Source organism: Suricata suricatta, chromosome 17 (genome assembly GCF_006229205.1).
Source record: "Suricata suricatta isolate VVHF042 chromosome 17, meerkat_22Aug2017_6uvM2_HiC, whole genome shotgun sequence".
Classification (NCBI taxonomy): domain Eukaryota; kingdom Metazoa; phylum Chordata; class Mammalia; order Carnivora; family Herpestidae; genus Suricata; species Suricata suricatta.
In genome coordinates this window covers 32,353,085-32,373,250 of record NC_043716.1, presented here as the reverse complement: position 1 = coordinate 32,373,250, position 20,166 = coordinate 32,353,085, and the positions used below count along the sequence as shown (strand labels likewise).

Sequence of the window (20,166 nt, the reverse complement as noted above, 5' to 3'; positions counted from 1 at the left end):
GATAATGTTTAGGCCAAACCAAATCAAACCCAAGCAAAACAAAGCATCCCAAACCTGAGAACTGACTTCCATGTTTTCTTTTATTTATTTTTTCAATTACCATTTATTTCTGGTGCCCCCCTCCCCCCCGTGTGCACCAGGCACTGTGCTGGGCACGAGGTGGTAAAAAGAGGGACACTCTCAGAGGTGGAAGGAAGCACAAGTACAAAGGCCCTGCGGTACCAGGGATGTAAGTATAAGAAGAAACAGCTGGATCCTAGAAGGTTCGGGAGATGAAGGTAAAATGAGCCAGTAGAAGAAGACAGGGATCACACCCACGCCCAGTCTTGGAGATCCCGTTAAGAATTTTGACTTTATTCTAAGAAAAATGAAAAGTCACCAGAAGGTTTAAGACAATAGAAAGGGCTTGTGTAAGGGATGGGAATGGTGATAACATCAGATTTGCTTTTTGCACAGATCACCGACCAAAAACCCTAGAGGGGTCTGTAAGCCCTGGAGACCTCACCTGGTCTCATTTCCTCACTCTCATGTCTGGGACTCTTCCAGGTCCTTATGCGCTGGTTTCCCAGACCCTCAAATCTGATCACTGCTGCTCAATAGCATATCTTACATCATGGTGCTTGACAAGTTAAAAGTCAAACTAATTTTTCAATTATAAATGGCACTGAAAATTATTTAGTGATTTTTTTTCACCCTTTAAACATAGAGAATTAAGAGGACAACATATCAATCTGGCTTACAGGGCATAGGACACCCTCAGACAAGCTTCTGAAACATCAGGAAAAGCATTCAGGAAGATTATAAAAGATGAGTAATGAGTACAAAACAACTTTTGGCAAACACAGAAAAGTATTAGCTTGTTCCAAGAAAAAAGAGAAGGTCAGCCAATCACTGGAAAACAAATAGAAAAAAAACCCTAAAACCACCAAGAAAGTGCTAATACTTCTGTGAAAAAGTACAAAAACAATAATTCAGGAACGAATTTGAATGATGCAAGGATGGCCATGTTGGTTCCAGGCTCTTGCTACAACTTATAATGATACCAAACGCCAGAGGATAATGGGATCTGTTCTGAGGGTTTTCACATGCCACACAGCAGGGAGAAAACCACGGAGATATGGTGCATTGAAGAAGAAGGAAGACATTGTGGGTGCTGAGGGGCCTACTGGCGAGGTTGATAGAGTCCTGGAATCCAGCCTTCTCTCTGCTACCCAGGCAGTGATGTATAGTCAGGGAGCTCTGCATAGTAGCTCTGATCAAGTCTTCAATGTGTGTGACTATCCCATGCATTCCAAGTCCTTTAGAACCTTTAAACCCCTCCCATTAATTGCTTGTAGTACCTCCCAATTGTGGTGACAATCCTCAATGTCTCCTGCACTTTTCCAAAAAAACCCCTCCAGTGCAAACAACTGGAGTGTGGAGGCAGATGTGGATTGGTGGTACTGCTCCAACTGAGGATCATGGCTGGGAACATCAGCTTCCTTATCTGTAAATTGGAGCTAATGATGGGGTTCTCATGCTACATGTCTATGCAGTATTTCGGGAGTGAAGCAAAAATGAGCTTGGGTTGTAGCAATGCCCTTCCTGCTACACCCTGTGTGGTCTGACTCTCACTCAGTGCCAATCTTTTGCAGGATGCACCCAGTTCCTTCCTCTCCTCATGGATCTTGTTTTATTGAAGAATCCTTTGATTCTGTGGCTGAGGGGTGGGTTGGTGCTGACAGTGGAGAAAAGGTGACAGAAGAAGACAAGCTGAATTAACCCTCACTATACAGCAAGGAAGCCTAGATGGTGCTCTTTTCCTAGTCTCCCAAAATATACTCTTGGAGGGGAGCAGAGACAGCATTTGAGAAGAGGCATGTGGGCAATCTATATTAAGGCCTCAACATCCATTCTAAGGGTATCTGTGTGCACGTGAGAGTGCTTTGGCTTTACTTGCAAACCACTGGGCCTATCATCTCTGGGGGATACCACATTTAATTCTTTCCCTCCTATCCCATAAGCCAGGCCCAACCATTCTGTGAGGGTTTGGCCTCAAATTATGGCTCCATCCTGGATGGGCAAAAGTTGTTTCCAGCAGAACTGGGTCAGTGGGAGTGGAATGGTTGAGTCTCTTGTATAGCTAGAGTCTGAGAGAGTCCCAAGGGGGAGTGGAGACAGTGAAGTTCACATCCTCAGAGAGGTAGCACCCACTCTGTGCCAGGAATGGTGTCTGAGGTGGAGATTCCAAGATGGAAACTGAGTCTTGGCCTCAAGCAGTTCCCAGTCCATGAAGAGAGAAAACGAGCTCATATAAGGAGAGCTTTATAATTTACCAGGGATTTTCATGTCCATTTCCTTATTGGAGTCACATAATAGCCCTGCTGGAATTAGACCAAGAAGCCTTGAAACCTACTTTCAGACAAGAGAGACTGCAGACTCAAAGCCACTCAACTGGCACGTGGTAGATCCTAGACTTGGATTCATGTCTCTTATTTTCCAAACAGTCTATTTCCCATCCCCAGAATTTTGTTCCAGTTGCTTCTTTCATCTTGTGAAGATTCTCTGAGTCTCTCCACCCATCCCTGTCTGGGCTGATTATCAATTTAGAAAAAAAATTAAAGGATCTACCATATGCAGAGTTTTCCAAAGGCCAACAGAGTCTGGAATGTCCCATCGACACCATCTCATTCAATTCCTGTAACAGATGAGATGTAGTGGCAGGAACTGTTGTTCCCACTTAACAGATGTGGAAACAGGTCAGAGAGCCAGGATGACTTGCTTGAGGTCTCCCAGGTGGTAAAAGGTGGTGTTTTGGGTCAAAGCTGGCCTGGGGGCTACAGGAACAGCTTCTGGATTAGTGCAGCTCCTCTGCCTGCTCGGGACCTCTGGGACACCAATTCATGGGTGCACCTGGGGGAGTCTCCTTCCCTTGTTGGGTCCTGGTGAGGGGTTGGATAATTTCTGAGTTCCATTCCAGCTCTGCCTTTCCCCATTCTCTCTATAGTATCCACACTCCCCCCAGGTTTCTGTGTTTCACATCCACGATGAGTAGCTGCAACAACAACCATAACACTAATGACTGTTATGGAGCCCTTGGTGGGAACCAGGACTGTGCTACTCAGTTCATGTGCATTATCTTTTTTAATCCTCACAAAACCTTCCTGCAAAAGGACCTCACCATTGCCTCCAGTTTGCAGATATGGTATAGAGATGTTAAGTAATGTGTGTGGGCCACATTAATGATGGAACAAGAGCTGGTGCCTGATGGCAAAGCCACATGTGGACTCCTGAGTTCTACAGCCTCCAAATGGATGTAAATGCTTTGGGACTCAGATGGTCAAGCAGGCCTGAAGAACAGGTTTAAGAAGTGAATCCCTGTGGAACAGAGGCCTCGTGCACTAGAGGGTTTTGTCTAGTGTCAGCTGCAGAGAAAAAGGCACGGGGGTCCACTCTCTCTCTCTTGCTCCTTCCTTAGCTCCAGCTGCCCGGCATCCCGTCCTCTAAGGTTGGAGGGAGTTGGCCCAGTGTGTTGGTCACCAGTGAGTCTCAGGTTGTCTCTCAAGGTAGGAGCCATCCCAGATACACTGCTAACCCCTCCCCTGGGAGTTCCAGCCAGAGGCTAGCCTCTTGGCTTTTCTCAAATGCTAAAGCTGTCTCCTCCTTCCCCCTTCCCGACCTCCCTGCCCTCTACTGCCAGATCCCCATGTTTCTGGCCTTCTCTTGCCTACTTCTCTACAACATACAACTTATCATTAAAGGGGTTCCTTCCTCTCTGTGCACATGCCTCACTACTTCATAATGCTTGGCCTTTGCTCGAGCTGTTTGTCTCCACCTGGAATGGCCATTTTTTTTTTTTAAAGCTGCCATTTCTGTCAATTGAAAGCCCCTCCTAATTGTCATCTCTATGCTGGCTTTCTGGAGTTTTCCTCTCTGGATTTGCTCTCTTCATTCTCTTGAATTTTCATAATACTAAAATGTGTATTTTCCTCTACTTTAAATGATAGCTTTTTGTGTCCTTGTAGGAAGTTCCTCTTAGCCTCTAAGTAGTAGAATGAGTTGGAAATCTGATCTAAGCCCTGACACTAAGTCTGTGACTTAGGGGCAGTGAGTTAGCCTCTCTGAACTTGAGTTTCTTCATCTTTAAGATGGGGATAATACTACTTATTTTCCAATCATTTTAAGGATTATGTAAGTGAATGCATGTAAAACACTCAACACATGCTAGACTGGCAAGAGGCACTCACAGATTCTAACTGATCCTTCTGTCTCACTTCCCTTATTGCCTCTTTCCCCGAATATATGTATGCTCACTCACACACACATACACACACCCCACCTCCACTACTACCACCACCACAAAGATGGCTCACTGCTAGTGAACAAGGGATCACCGTATGTAAGAGCTGTTAGACTCATTAGTGGTCCATTGTTTAGGTCATTGTTTTGCATATGAGTAACACCTGAATTGGGGTTCCTTGCTCTCAGTTGCCCTAAGTTAGTACGGTGATACAGCTAATATTTATTGGTTTCCTACAATATGCCAGGCATTGTGCTTGGTGTTTAACAAGCCTTATCTTATTTGATCCTCCTGATAAATCCCCGAGGAGTTCAGATAATAACATTTTCACCATCCCTACTTTATAGAAGGGGGGAAGCCCAAGCTTAAAGAAGTCAAGTCGCTTGCTCAATATCTCATTTTGCTAATAAATTGAAGGGTTAGAATCTGAACCCCAGAGCCTGATTCTAGAGGCTAGCTCTTCATCAGAAACTTAAAATAAAAGTGGACCCCAGATACCCTGCTTTCTTCCCAGAATCCTCTCCAGTGCATCAGTAGAGGATTCAAAAAAAGCTCATTTCCCAATTCTTCTGCGAGAGCTATTTGCCCAGCTCTGCCCAGTTGAGCTGCATTGAACAGAAATGAGTTCCACTGGTCAGGCCTCTTGCCCTCCCTGTCTCCTCCCTCAATAGCTAGAATGAGCTCCCCAAGGGCTGGCTGCTTTCCATGGGGGGTTCTTGCGAGCTTTGTAGAAGAGGAGTGCCCTTAGGCCTGCCAGAGTCAGAGACTCTTAACTCTGTCTTGGGCTGACACAGAACACACTCCTCTCTTGCTGGTCATTCTGATTTGAGCAGGCTTGTGGCCTTAAGACCTGTGGAATTGCATGGGTACCAGAAATGGCCATTCTTTGTTTTCTGGGACCTTGGATACAGAGCTGGGTAGAGCAGGGATAAGCAAACATGGCTTCTCAGTCCCTGCTCTGGAAGCTCTCATATTCATTTTCCTTCTTTGGCAATTGGAAAGCAGGACCCCTGAAGACCAGGTGGCTGAGATTCAAGGCTAACTCAGGGAAACCCCATACAGCTGTCCCAACCGGTTGTGGTGAATCACAGCATCTCGGCAAGGGTGACACCAAGCACTTGCAGGGAATATTATACTCCAATCTCAACCTATCTCAAGCCACACTTGGGGTCTTGCCCCAGAACCACCTTCTGGATCTGCCCCTTCTGCATCTGCTCTAACAACACCACCAGCTGCCCAGCACTGCATTTATGAACTTGGGCACCCAGGAAGACTCTACTGTCTTCCTTACTCCCAGGAGCCCATTAGTCACTATTTCCCATGGATTTCCATGATCTTTCTAATAGTTCTCGCAATGTCCTCACTTCTTTTCCTGGTGCTGCTGCTACAGTTCAGGGTCTTGCCTGATCTTACCCAGAATGTGTCACAACCTCCTAAATGGCTCTGCTGCTTCCAATCTAGTCTCTGCACAACGGCTGTTGTGATGGCTCTAAGTGCAGACACTTCATTCTCCTGCTTATAGAGACTTCTGTGGTACCTCACTCTCCTTAGGGAAACTTCCATGGGCTGAGAAGCACTTCATGACCTCCAGATTTCACTTTCCTGTCCAACCACACATGCCAGGCATCCCAAGCAACTGCAGCTTCCTGGACAGACCTGACCACTTGCATGTCTGTACCTCTAATTAATGCCTTTCCTTCCACCTGATGTGCCCTTCACCCCTGTGGTCATCTGGAAGACTCTTATTCACCCTTCAAAACCCTGCTCAGGTTTTACCTTCCAGGTAGAAAGGCTCTCATATGCCTCTGCACCACTTTAGTACCTACAACATACCTCTAGTAGGGCCTTAATTACTCCACATTACAATGATTGTTCATAGGAACATCCCCCAGGTTTTCTAGAAGGTGACTCCCCAGGATCTAGCACAATCCCCATCATATCATAGGCACTAAATGCACTTTGTTGACATGGATGATTTTTCCCAAATTGATCAAGCTGATTCCTCTCACCAACTATAGTCACCATTGGGAAGAAAAACTGTCCTCCTGCTTAGGAAAAAGAATTACTTGATATGTCTTAAAATTGTAAAACCCTTGAACAAGCACTTTATCCTTCTTTTTGCGGTTACTTTTTCTTTTTTACTGTGTGGCTATAGTCTGGATAAGTTGGCTGAGTTTTATTCATTTTCCAAACTCTGATCATTATTTTGGGTGGTGGGGTGGGATGAAGCAACAAACAATATATTGTAGCTTTTTTTTTCTTTCCCAGAGACATATATAGAGCAGCCTCTGAAGAAGTATTAATATTGAGAAAGATGCTATTATCTGCATTTTATTAATTAATCCATACATCTACCTGTCATTCTTTCTTTTCTATGGCCTTCCTCACAGCAGTGGTACACACTTCTGCTGTTGGTAAATTGGCACAATAAATCTGGTGGGACCACCTCCATTTCCAGCCGTTCACTTAACATTTTATCACGCGGCTGTGGTCTCAGGATTGAAGTCAGTTAAAAAGATTAATACCATTTAATACCACCCAGAAGGAAGACGCCAGAAATCTGTTTAAAGTCTCGTTATTCATGTCTTCATTCCCTTTGTGTGTATATTGTGATAAGCATAGCCATTCTTTTTAGGCTGCTGCTAATAACTACTTAAAATGATTAAGGTAACTAGTTATTTCCTGTAAGAAAATTGCTCTGCTGTCATTAACACGGAATTAGAACGGCTCCCATTTTCGTCTTCAGCACACAGCCTTTTGCCCTCCCAGTTGCCTTAAATAAACAGAGAACCATCTCAAGTAGACTTTATAAGCTCCTTTATAAGAGAGGAGCTCTGACTAGGCAAGGTGGACAGGAAGTATAGCTTTGCTATGGAGGTGGCCGCTGGGAAGGAGCACGTGCATGACATCTGTGTTGTGAACACATCCCCTTGACCTGCCATGGGGTTTTGGGGAGTAGGATTCACATAACTGGCAAAAACTGTCATTATTCCTGTGTGGCCTGAGCCAATGTGAATGAGATCCGGGACTCTAAAATCTCTCAGTTCCCTGGCCCAGTGGTTCTCAAATTTTCTCTCCCCTGGACATGGCGTGACATTCCCCTGTGATACACACTCCCCTGGGAGAAAGGACCCATAGATCTCTTGTCGGGACAGAGAGCACCATGATCATTTGCAGCTGCCCTAAGTAGTAATGGTAAGTGAGTAATGGCAGGTTATTGGGGGTTTTGTAAGTTTGGCTAGTGCTACTTAAGGTGGGATCTACAAGCACGCATTCTACATGTTGGAGAACTCGTTTTCCGTTCTGGATGTATACCTTTGAGTGGAAGTGCTAGGTCAGACAGCAACTGCATGTTTAACCTTTTAAGGACTTGCCAAACTGTTTTCCTGCATTTTAAAATAGCACATGTATCTGTCGCATTGTCCTTCTCACTTTCTTGTTTGCTCTTGTTCTCCTTCTCCCACCTTGACCATCTGCCATGAGTGGCTGCATCCAGCATCAGCATCACCAGGGAGCTTGTTGGAAATGCAGAACCTGGGGCCCTAGTGCATCAGCATCTCTTGGGGCGAGGACCAGGAATGTGTGTTTAAGAAGCCACCCAGGTGATTTTGATGATTTTTCAGGCGTGAGAAGCTCTGAGACAGACCTAGGTACAGATGTCCAGCCACCCTCCCAGCAGCAAAGTGAGTGAGGGAGATGCCATGTTAGGGACAGCGCTGAGTCTGCTCTAATTTATACAAAATCAATCGTTTGCAACACTCTTCACTTTGAGTAGACTGTGTGTACCCCCGCTTCAATTACAATAATAATACCAGACCATTCTGGGCAGTCCTGCATGGAGAACCACTGACAGTATGTTAGTGAACGTCAATTGGTCTCTGCAGAAATTATCCTGGATCTTCTCAGTAATTCCACAGGCTGTGCTCTTCCTCCTGCCAACCTGGGAGTGTGATGACTGGTCTACAGTGGAGCCAAATACCCCACAGAGGGTTAGCCCTCTGTGGCTTCCTGACAGCCAATGGCAGTGTTGACTTATGATATTTGGTTCTTGTCTTAGGCCTTTCCCATCTCTGCTGGTCAAGAAGTGGCAATGTAGTAAACTGCTGAGACCATCTATTTTGTTGTCAGATGGACCAGGATTCAAACCCACCACTTGAACTTGAACAGGTTTTTTAATTTTTCAAGTAGTCAAGTTAATAATATCTATTACATGGAATATGTGTCTAATAAATAGTGGTTATTATTGATCCTTGCTGATGATTATGTGTGGGAACTCTCCATGGTGCTTCTGTCCTCCCTCCCCTTCTTTTAATAATCAAAAAAGAAACACATGGAAAGAGGCAGACGGTTAAGGTAGGGTAGAGAGAGCAAGAGAGATGCAACTGTCAAAGATCCCTAAAAGCTTCTTGAAGTACTGCAGCCCTCTGGTCTCCTCCTGTCTTTAAATATTGTTTGTTCAAGCGCACTCTCTTGTGAGCTCTTAAACTCAGTGCCTGATACAGGGTAAGGGCTCAATGTAAAAACACAGAAAAACAGCTTGGCTGTTTCTCAAAACGTTAAATATACAAATACCATATAGCTCAGCGATTCCACTCCTAGGTATGTATCCAAAAGAACTGAGATATCCAAACAAAAGCTTGTGTTTTTATAGCCACACTATTCACAACAGACAAAAGATGGAAATAATCCAAATGTCCGTCAATGGGTAAATGGAAAAACAAATTATGGTCTACCAATACCATGGAGTATTGGTCAGTCATAAAAAGAAGTAAAACCACCACATGTGCTACAACAGGTATGAACCTCAAAAACATTATGCTGAGTGAAAGAAGCCAGATACCAAGGAGTACATACGGTACAATTCCATTTATGTGCTATATCCAGAATAGGTAAATTCATAGACAGAAAGCAGATTGGTAGTAGTCAGGGATGGAGGTGGGAGAAAGCCTGAGGAATGACTATTTAATAGGTATGGGTTTTTTTGGGGTGAGGCTGGAGAAAATGTTGTGGAACTAGATAAAGGTGGTGGTTGCACGACTTTGCCAATGTCCTAAAAGCCACAGAATTGTCCACTTTAAAATAGTTAATTTAATGTTACTGAAATAAAAAAATAAATTAAAAAACATATGTGTCTAGATGTTTAAAGAATAGTAAAATAAAATAATTCAGGCTCAGCCTGAATTATTGATTTAAGTATTCCAAAGAGCACAACCATTGAGAAAGTTCTTCAGTTTCTGTTGCTTCTTGCTGGAACTAAAAATCCGTCCGTCCATGTGGGGAACTCTGGTGAGGATGTGTGGCTCTCTGGCAAGTGTATGTAGTCATAAATTTGGCCCTGCTGGTGCAAGGATTTCAGGTAAGAACTGGGAACTGCAAAAGTTGTTAACAACTCAGCTGTTTCCAAGACAGGTGAGCATCTAACACAGGGCCCTGGGCAAGGTTGAGTGCAGTCAGGAGAAAAATGTGAAGGAAATGAATGTAGGCAAGCCCTCCTGAGAGACAGATTCAGGGGCATAAAATTGGCACTTCTTCTCCATTAAGCAATTTAGGATGATCTGAAGTCTCCTCCAAATTCCTGTCTCTCTCTTTATCTTAATTAGCAAAGCAAAGTCTTAGGTACAGTAAGCTCTCTCCTTCCCTAACGGGTTAGCCAGAAAATAGGAAACTAAGCTTTTGGGAGAGTCTCATAATCAAGGAGGGAAGGAAAGAGGGAAAGGGTAGCTCACAGACTCTGTACTGGTTGGTGAATAAAGCTTTCCCAGTCCATTAATTCCCATATTAATTCCTTCACTCTCAAAAACATTTGCATTTCTTTTTTGTGTTCTGTGAGGAAGCAAAGATATATGTGACATAGTCATTCTCCCCCATCAAAGAGTTTCCTATTATCTACTGAGGGTTAAGGGGGACACGAGAGCACCAGCAATTACTACACAAGCCGGGGCAGCGTGTGTCAGACTGGACCGCACACACGAATCACTTGCAGATCTTGCTAAAATTCAGGTCTGATTTATTATGTCTGAGGCAGAGCCTGAGATTCCGGTCTGAGGACTTCCCCTTGGCACACCAAGGAACCCATATGTGATAAGAGTGATGATATAAAGCAGGGTTCAGCAAACTATGGCCTGTGGGCTACCTGTGGCTTGCTGCCTGTTTTTGCCTGGCCCACGAACTAAAAAAGGTTAGACACATTTCAATGGAAAATAAAAGAAGACTGCTACTTCATGACATCTGAAAATTATATAAAATTCAAATTTTAGCATCCACAAATAATGTTTTATTGGAACGCAGATGTACCAATTTCTCTACACGTTGTCTCTGACTGACTGCTTCCCCACTACAAAGACAGAATTGAGTAATTGTAGCTAAACCATATGGCCCACAAAACCTAAAATATTCACTCTCTGGCCTTTTATGGGAAGTCTGTCTAACCCTGGCATAAAACAAGAAGGGATTTTATGTCAGAGGAAGAGACTAATTCCTGCTGGATTAATCAGGGAGACTTCAAGGAGGAAGGACATCTGAGGGCCTTGACTGTGGGTGGAGTCTGAATGGCAGCCTTTTGGGAAGAAAGGATCCACTAGGTACAAAGTCATGGACATGGGAAACATAGGAGTTGTGATAGCAGATCTCAATGTTAAAACCATGAACAAGACCATGAACAAACCAGGCCACTGTCAGGGCTGCCAATGTGGAAGCATCCTGAGAGCTTCCCCCTGAATGGGAAAGAAAAATGGCCTGAGACAAAGAAACCTATTCCCAGCTCCGGGAATATGGAACCAGTGGGCAATTATCTGGTGAACTGTGTGTGTGTGTGTGTGTGTGTGTGTGTGTGTGTGTGTGTGAGCAACAATGAAGTGTCGGCATAACGTTAATTAAATATGAGTGAGGATCTGGGACAGCGGTTCTCCAAGTTGGGGAGTGACACTGCATCCTAGGGAGTGTTTGTAAATGTGTCAAGGTGTGTTGGGTTGTCACAACAGCTGGGGAACATCTATTGACATTTATCATCCAGGGAAGCTAAACAGATTTTCAATGAGATGCAGAGGACTGTAGTTCTTGGCAACATTGAATTGGTTTCTCCTAAATGCTGAAAGCACCCCATTAAGCAAAGTCAGGCTGGGGACTCTTCCGTGGTGCAGAACGGCCATGGGCTGAGGAATGAAAAGACATTAATGGGTGGAGAGCAGGCAGGAGGGTGTATTGATGTGAACTGAAGTATTAATGGTTGGCCATTAGACTGGAAATCTTCCATTTCACCACCAGATTCCAGAATAGCCAGAATGCCAGGCTAATGTAAAAATTCCAAGAAAATCTATGCTTTGGGGATACTCAGGGTGCTTCCTTTCATGATCATTTACCCACCCTACTCTTTCAGCCTTAATCTGCTTGGTGGCAAGATTGCTGGGTTTGGAATCAAGAGGATCTGGGTATGATTTGTGTGTTGATTCTTCCTAGCTGGTGATCCTGCCTGGGCAAGTTATTTCCACTGAACCTTACTTTCTTGACCTGTAAAATGTGTATGGTGAAGGATTTTTGTAAAAATTGATGAAGATACTCCGTGGGGTGGGCTTCATACAATACTGGGGCCCAAAGCAGTGCCCAGTAGATATGTTTCCTTCTCTCTTTGCTTCGATGAGCATACACTAATTTCTGTTGCTAACAGTGGCCAGTTGGGGACCCAGTTTTAGATGAGCACAGCACTGATAAATATAAAGCCAGTTTCTCACCCTCAGGACGATGGACATTTTGGACTGGATAATTAATTCTCTGTTGTGGGGGCTGTCCAGTAGCACACCCCAGTCATGACAGCCCAAACTGTCTCCAGACACGGCCACATGTTCTCAGGGAGGCAAAATTGCCCTTGCTGTGAGAACCATTGGTTTAAGACGGGAGAAAAATAAGTAGTGGCTGTTTTGGATGAAGGGAGAAATGTGGGATTGCTTTGTTTTGTTGTCTAAGCAAAAATTCTGACCATAAACCTCCAGACACTAGAGTCAATAAACACTCCAACATGGTGTATTTGCACTCATCGCCAGGCAATGCACTAGGTCCTGAGGACAGACAGACACAAGGCACGGTCCCTGTTTTCCAGGTATGGACAACCTGTGCTACAGAGTCCCATGTGGGGTTAGAAGGTTCTTCAAACTCTGGCCACCATGCAGCCATTCGTTTTCTAGGCAGGGCCTGCCATTGGGTCTCTGGGAAACATGTGGTTGGGCCGCTGAACTGATAAGAAGGGATGTTGGGTGGATTTATGCTGGTGCTTATTTTGAAAGTTGGGCTGAGCAAGGCACAGGTTGAACCTGCTGGCAAAATGAAAATTCCCTTGCCACTGCGGGGAGGCCAGATTTATCTCAGGGGGTATGCTTTGGTGACAAGACTGATTATGTGGAGTATATTGTTTATATGAGTGTAATGTACTCAGGGCTCAAGGCAGAAGGTGGGTTTTATAAATCAGTAGATAAGTAAAATAAATGCATTGGGCTAGATACTCCTGCTGTTTGGATAAAGGTGAAAGGGGATGGTGAAACACACTTACTCAAGGGAATTCAATAAACTTAGAGGATTCTCTCTTAACTGATCAGTTACCACCACCTCCCAAAAACTCCCCTTGCCCCAAGGTCATATTCTCTGTGAGAAAGTTCTGGAATGTTGGCTTTGGATATAGGATCTTGTCTTCCTTTTCAATGATGGAAAAGTAAAGAAAGAGACAGGACTCTCCCTGACAAAGGTGGGGAGGTGGGAGGAAACCCAAAGTTTATGAAAAGCTACTCTGTGCCAGATGCTTGATTTTGATACATACACCATCTCATGTAACTCAAATAAAAATCCTGTGGAACGATTATTTCCAAACCTGTCTGCTTACCAGAACCACCGGAATCCTTATTACAAATCCAGAGATGTGAGTCCCACCCTTAAACTGTCTGAATCTGGCTCTCCAGAGAAACAGGGAAATCTGTATTTTTAAACAGCACCTTCTAATGATGAAGGTCTCCAGTGATCAGGCTAGTTTAGGAAATGCTGCGGGAAACTGTAATTTATCATCCCAAAGTTACCGACATGGAAACCGGGCTTCGCCTGACCCTTAATTCTAAGGACTTTTTGTGTCTTCATGCTGCCTCCTTGGAAATGACAGGTCCAATTAAGACTCAGACAAGACGGGCTTAAAATTTGTCTCTGCTTTGCATATTAGCCCCTTAGAGCTTTGAGAGCCAGTGTAGAGAAGAGGAGGAAGCCTGTGGCAGGAATTTGAGGACCCGAGTTACAGCTCTGCAGTTTATCAGCTCTGTGACCTTGGGCGAGTTACTAAAGCTCTCCTGGTCAGTTTTCTCATCTGTAAAATGGTGATAAAAACTAATACTTGCTCCGGCCGCGTCCAGAATCACTGTTCGAATCGAACGAGATAATAGATGTGAAAGAGTTTTGCAAATGGTAAAGCCGTCTGTGAGGCCTTACTATGATGGAGCTGATGCCCAATTATCCGCATAGCCAGTTCCTATTTTGTGCAAAGCCTCTGTGAAGGTCTGACCTTTGCTTTTCATCTCTGCGTCACTCCCCATTGTGTGGTCAATGTGAGGACAAGGAACTCACACTTACGCCGACAGATTAAATTATGCATGAATAGTGCTCCCCATCAAAGGCGGCTACTCAGTGTAGGCCACCCTCCAAGGGTATGTGTACATATGTTGTGAACTCCTGATATGCCCCAGCAATCGCACCACTGGATTCACTTAGATAACAGAATATTAACCAGACCACCACCGCTTTAGCGAGAATAGCGGAGTGTTGCCTGCGACATGTGAGGTGGCCCTCTAGTGGCTGAGGCTGTCAGCGCACCTAGAGCAATCTAAACATGGGTCCACCCCCACCCCCACCCCCTACCCAGCCCATTGCGGGGAGAAGAGATGCCCCCAAAGATGTTCATGTTCTGATCCCCGGAACGCGTGAATAGGTTACCTGACACAGAAAAAGAGACTTTGCAGATGCGATTAAGGGAAGGATCTTGCGATGAGCACATTATCCTGGATTATCCGAGTGAGCTCAATTTTAACCACACGGGGTCTTGTAAGTGAAAGAGGAAAGCAGAAGGGGGAACGGAGGATATGGGATGTAGGAGGCAGGGGCTGGAGCCATCCCCTGTGAGAAAAGACTCAGCCTGACCAGCACCTTAATTTTACCCAGTGGAACCAATTTGGTCTTCTGACCTCCAGAACCGTGAGACAAGAAGACATCACTTGTTTTAAGCCACGAGGTTTGTGGGGATGTGTTAGAGCGGCCCCAGGAAACGAATGTACCTCCAGTCTCAGCGTGGAGCGGCGGGGCGCTGGACAGCATGCCAGCGAAGCCTGGTCCCAGGTCCCGCGGGGCACCCAGTGGCTGCTGGCACCGCCTGCCAGCCTCCCTCCAGAGTCATTGTGAGCACCCAGTACATGTCTGTGCGTCCCCAAAGGCCCCGTGGCGGGGCTGGCTTTGCCCAGGTTAAAAAAAAATAGCTTATATGGTTGGGACATCTGAGGAGGAAAGGAATATGTGGGAGCAGTCTTCAGAGACTCAGAATTTAATACCTTTAAAGCTCAGCGGTCCTCATTAGCATGATCCGGAGGACAAGCTCTTCTCCGCGCCTGCGTGTCCCTTGCACACCGGGACCCAGGGTAGGTGCGCTCTAAGTGTTTGTGAGGAAAATAAATGGGCTCTGTGATTAATTATTTCTCAGGTCTTCAAGAAGGATTTATGATGCCTTAAAATATTAAAATGTGTAAGCTGAAAATAATGAACTAAAATCTCATTAAAAGGAGCATAGAAAAGAGATGCCTGCGCACCTGGGGTGGGAGGTAGAGGGATGTAGGGGGGCTGGGGGGTCCTGTGTCTGAATGCCACCTTTGGCCTTGAGTTTCTGACTGCAGAAGTTAGACTGGCACCGCTCCCTTACACCTCCCTTTGGGCCCCAGGTGGAGGTCAAAGGCGAATCCTAGAAGGGTGTGAGGAATGACATGTTGTTTACCAGAAATGGCCCCATGGAGACTGCCACACTGGAAATGCAAATGTATGTTTGATCTTCACAAACGTCCCTTACAATTAGGCAAGAGATGGCTGGAAAACGCACGGAGCTTGGTTAGAGATAGCCAGAGGCGCGCTGGTGTGAGCGGTTTATTAAATTATTGAGATGTCTGGAGGCTAAGGATGCCAGAGAGGATGAGGACGTGAAGAGTCAGAGTTAGAGTCTGCAAATCACTGGAGATACTCCCCCGTCCACGGCAGGACAGAAGAGGAGGCTGTGGATGGGGGAGGGGCGGAGGGGCGCTAGGGCATCTCCGTGTCTTCCAGGGCGGAAAACAAACAAACCCAGGAGCAGTCCCTTATGTCTCTTCCTGCCTCTGGGACGCCACCAGGTACAGCGCTTCTGTGTTATTGATGCTAATGACCCACCTAATGGCCCCTCAAGAAGGATTTCAAATTTGCAAATGACAGCTTTTTCGGGCACCACAAATCAAGGAGCCTTGCAAAAGGGGCCCAGATCACTGAAGGCCTTGGATAATGGATGATAAAATGCAGTTTAATGTGGACAAATGTGCAATAATATGTCTTGGAACAAACAATCAGAAGGAGGAACAGCTGGTAAATGAATTGCTTTGTGTTACACTGACCGGGGACTAGAATGGTCCTCGGCAGCACCAAAGCTGCAGAGGGAAAGGCTGGAGAGAATGGACAAGAAGCCCAGAGAAGTCAGGGGGAGGAGAATGGCCAGCAGAACGCCCGCCTTACAGGTACTGATGTCTGAGTTAAGTGTTGGTGGCTGCTTCCCGGGCTCCTACTCACCCTCCAATGTTGGGACTCAGGGCCCAGGCTTGGACCTTGGCCTTCTCTTCTCCAGCCTCACTGTCTCTCCAGAGAACCTCAGTCAGGCCCTTGACTTACATATCTACACCCTGAAGACACCTAAAATTTAAATCTTCAACTGACCTCTCCACAAAACTCCAGCTCAATGGGTCCCAAAGTTTCCTACACATTAGAATCATATGAAGGATATTGTGAAAATCTCAATACCCTAGACCAAGTAGTCAGAATCTCTGGGGGTGGGCCTGAGACACCAGTTTGAACTTGACACGTGATTCCAACATGGTTTTAAACCCAGTTGCCTACTGATTTCTCTGACTGGATGTATAAAAGTTAATATGGCCAACAAACTTGATTATTATCCCCACTCCACACCTAGCCCTCATCATCTACTGATTGCTTAAGTCCTAAATCTAAGCTTTATTCTATTTTCCTCTCTTTCTTTCAGCACCTACATCAAATCCGCCAGCAAATTCTTCAACACTAACGTGAAAACATCCAACACCATGCTGTCATCAAGTCTAAACTGCAACATTGCAACTCTTTGCTTACATTTGACTTCTCTCCAATCCATTCTCCCTCTGGTATCCAAGGCAATCTTAACACTAAAAACAGACCATGTCATACCTTGCTTAAAAGACTCTGATGCCTTCCATCCTGTGTGGAATAAAATCCAAGTTAATTATTCTGACTTCTGAAGCCCTATTCTGTGAAGCCAACTTGGTATTGAGTAAATGACAGTGTGTGACTTCCCAGACTACATAATAAAACATCACAACCTCCTCCTGTGTTCTCTTGGATCACTCACTCTGGGAAAAGGCAGCTACAATGTCACGAGGACATACAGCAGCCTCACGAAGTGTGTGTGGTGAGGACCTGAGGCCTCCAGCACCAGCCAGTGCTGATTCTCTACTCACATGAATGTGCCATCTTGGAATTGGACCCCCCACCCCAGTCAAGCCTTCAGATGACTGAAACCCCAGCTGACATTGGTCTGCAACTTCTTGTGACATTTCTAGCAGAACCACCCAGAACCCTGACCCATGGAAAGTGAGTGGTATAATAAATGTTTATTGTTTCAAAGCCACTAAGTTTTGGGATAATTTGTTATGGAGCAATGGATAACTAACAGGTTGATTCATAAAAATCCAAGAGTCTGGAGACCTCTGCATTGCTCTACACTATTCTGAGCCATGGTTTGTACTGCCCATCTGTTTTATCACTAAGCTTTTTAAGCTTCAGCTTTCTTGTCTGTAAAATGGGTATAATAGTCATGCCTACCTCTTAGCTTCCTGTGAAAGATTAAATGACATGATGCCTGTTTTTGGAACCATAATTGGTAGTAAGATTTGTTATCACTACTCTTGTTTTTTATTATTGTTATGGGCTGTTTCATCCCTCCATCAATTTGTAGTACTGTTTTCTCTGCATGATCAGCATCCTTTCCAGCATTTACCTTACCTGCAGAACCATTTCCTCGTCCAGAAGCCTGTAATCAAAATAACAGCAGCCGTTTATCATCTGCTACATCACATGTGATGCTGGGACTTTACAAAGCAGGGATTTTTAAGTCTCCATCTACAAATGAGAAAACTAAGGCTTGAGGGGCACTGAATAACCTCATGTGAGGTCCCTAGTGCTAACATGAGCAGCCAGGATCGCAGCCCACGGCTGTTCAATTCCAAAGGCCATCCTCTTTTCACGACGTCAGAGTACACTCAGCAATCTCTGAATGAATGAATATGTGAGGGAATATCATTTGTTACACAAACAGCAGAGGAAAAAGGTAGATGATCAGTGCACACTCACTTCCACTTTGAGATAAATAAATTACATGAGGAAATGATATCACAGGAAGGAAAATTTTGGCTTTGTAGTGGACAGTTTTTTGTTTTGTGGGACCTGTTGCCAATGACAATCCCTATTATATAGGCTGACGTCCTGTACATTCTAAACTGTCCCCACTCTCCATATGCCCCATGGTGCAGTCCATACCCCCTGGCACTTTTCATATCAGCCTGAGTCATTTTCAGAATTTGTTGAGAAAAAATAAATCCCAAGTAGTAGGAATGTTTAGAAATGAAATGTAGTTCTGGAAACTTGATCTAAACAAGTGTGTGTGTGTCTGCCTATGTGTTTTGGTTGTGGAGAAAAGTTCGGTAAAGCATGTGATATTGATTTTAGTATATGTACATGGGTAGGTTTCCAACAGGGGCCTCTAAGAGGTGATAATGCAATGTACTGGAAAATGCATCAAGTTAGACCTGGACTGTCCCATCACCTATGTGCTGTATACATGTGGGCAAATTACTACAACTCTCTGAACCTCCATCTTCTCATCTGTAAGATGGGGATGGTAACATCTATTTCAGATTCATTGTGAGGATTAAGCATATGTAAAGTCCTATCTGCTGTGGGCCTCTGATTCTTCTCTGAGCTAATGTCCTATGATACCATCCCACTGCACACTCCTTTTCAGCTGCATCAACCTCCTGACCATTCCTTAAAGTCATTAGGCAAGTGCCTACCACAGGGCCTTTGCACCATCTCTTCTCTTTGTTTCAAATATTTTCCCTTCAGCTCCCCAAAGGCTCACCCCTGCAAGTCTTGACTTCCATGTCCCCTCTTCCAGGAGGTCTGTTCTGACTACTCTAATTAGTTCTGCACCCTCATCCAGCCACTCCTGAGACCCCTTGGTCTGTTGTTCCTTCTTTCCATACCATTCAGCATGTCCTTATATGCAAAGCAATGTATTTATTTTTTTATTATTTATGCTCAATTTTCTATTGCTAGAATATAAGCCACATGAGGGCCATGATCTTTGTGCTTGATACACCAATGAATCCCTAGCAACCAGAGCAGAGCCTGACATGTAGCAGGCACACCATAAATACTGAATGAACAAATTAAGTATATGAATGAATACATGAATGAAACCTCTCAGTGCCCCGCCTGCCATATTGTAGACGGCCACTAGAGTTAGCCATTACTGCTGTAAACTGGATATCCCTAGTCGTCTTCATTGTGGAGTTACAAATAGTTTAAATGCCTCAATTCTACTATCTACCACCCCTGCACAACTGCAGGACCGCATCCCTCTCCCCTGGCACCCCTATGCCTTCCAGTCATTTCTAAGACCCGGCGGGGGCCCAGGTAACCAGCCTGCATCTTTTCTCCAGCTCCACACTTACAGTGGCATGAGTTACTTGGTCACGTGGAGGTAGTCCTCTCCTGGGTGGTAACCCTCCCTAGGATGCTGCTTCCCTGCCTCCCTCCAGACCCGGTGGGCTCTGGTGCTGCTTACACATTGCCCTCCCCCCCGCCCCGACCTCAGCCCGGCAAATGCCCCCACTCTACCATTGGCTCTGACCACCATCCCTGCGTGCTCCCTGGAATTGGAGACAATGTTCCCTCCTCTACCCTCTGTTGCAATGGCTCACCCAGACCTGAAACAAAAACAGCTTGTGGTCCCAGCCACTTAAGGTTACTGCTGGACAAAACAACACCCCTTCAGTTTTCCCTTGGGACTGGCATCTGACAAAGAGACACCAACCTGCTGTCCACGAACCTGCCTTTCCTCTCGTCTTTGCTCCAAGCTTCCTCTGAACCAATCTCCTTCCTCTTCCTTCAACCAGAGGCATGTATGGAGCCCAGGCCTCCCAATTCATGCAGACACCTGTTTGCCAGTGTGTCCTCTGATCCTCACACCCAATCTTTGCTTCGCTTCAGCCAAGACGTCCCTCCAGAGCATCAGAAACAAAACTAGTCATTGTTAAAATGAAATTAAAAAGAAAAAAAAAGCAGCATTGCCGAAGAACAGAATGTTTTCAATTACTGTGTGTTGAGAGACTGCCGTTTCCTCCAAAAGTCCGGTTGTGCATGGCGAGGCCACTGCCCCAGCCCAACAGATGGCCCACAGTACCGGAGCAGCACTGCTCTTGTTACAGTGAAATCCATTAAATGCTAAATTCTCCCCAGCAGGTGTGCACACCAGCCTCCTATGCACGTGGGGATCCATCTCTTCACAAAGACATCGCTTTGGTGGTATTTAT

The 20,166-nt window shown here is 45.2% G+C and overlaps 1 protein-coding gene and 1 long non-coding RNA gene across 5 annotated transcripts in view; one reads left to right on the top strand and one right to left on the bottom strand.

The window, feature by feature from the left end:
* The window catches only part of CA10 (carbonic anhydrase 10), a 484,381-nt gene that overhangs the window by 41,361 nt on the left and 422,854 nt on the right, over positions 1-20,166 (bottom strand). The gene's annotated exons all lie outside the window — the stretch shown is intronic.
* Positions 15,542-17,197, top strand: LOC115282634. Its single transcript, XR_003904713.1, has 2 exons — positions 15,542-16,044; positions 16,563-17,197. It is a non-coding gene; the product is annotated as an uncharacterized LOC115282634 (long non-coding RNA).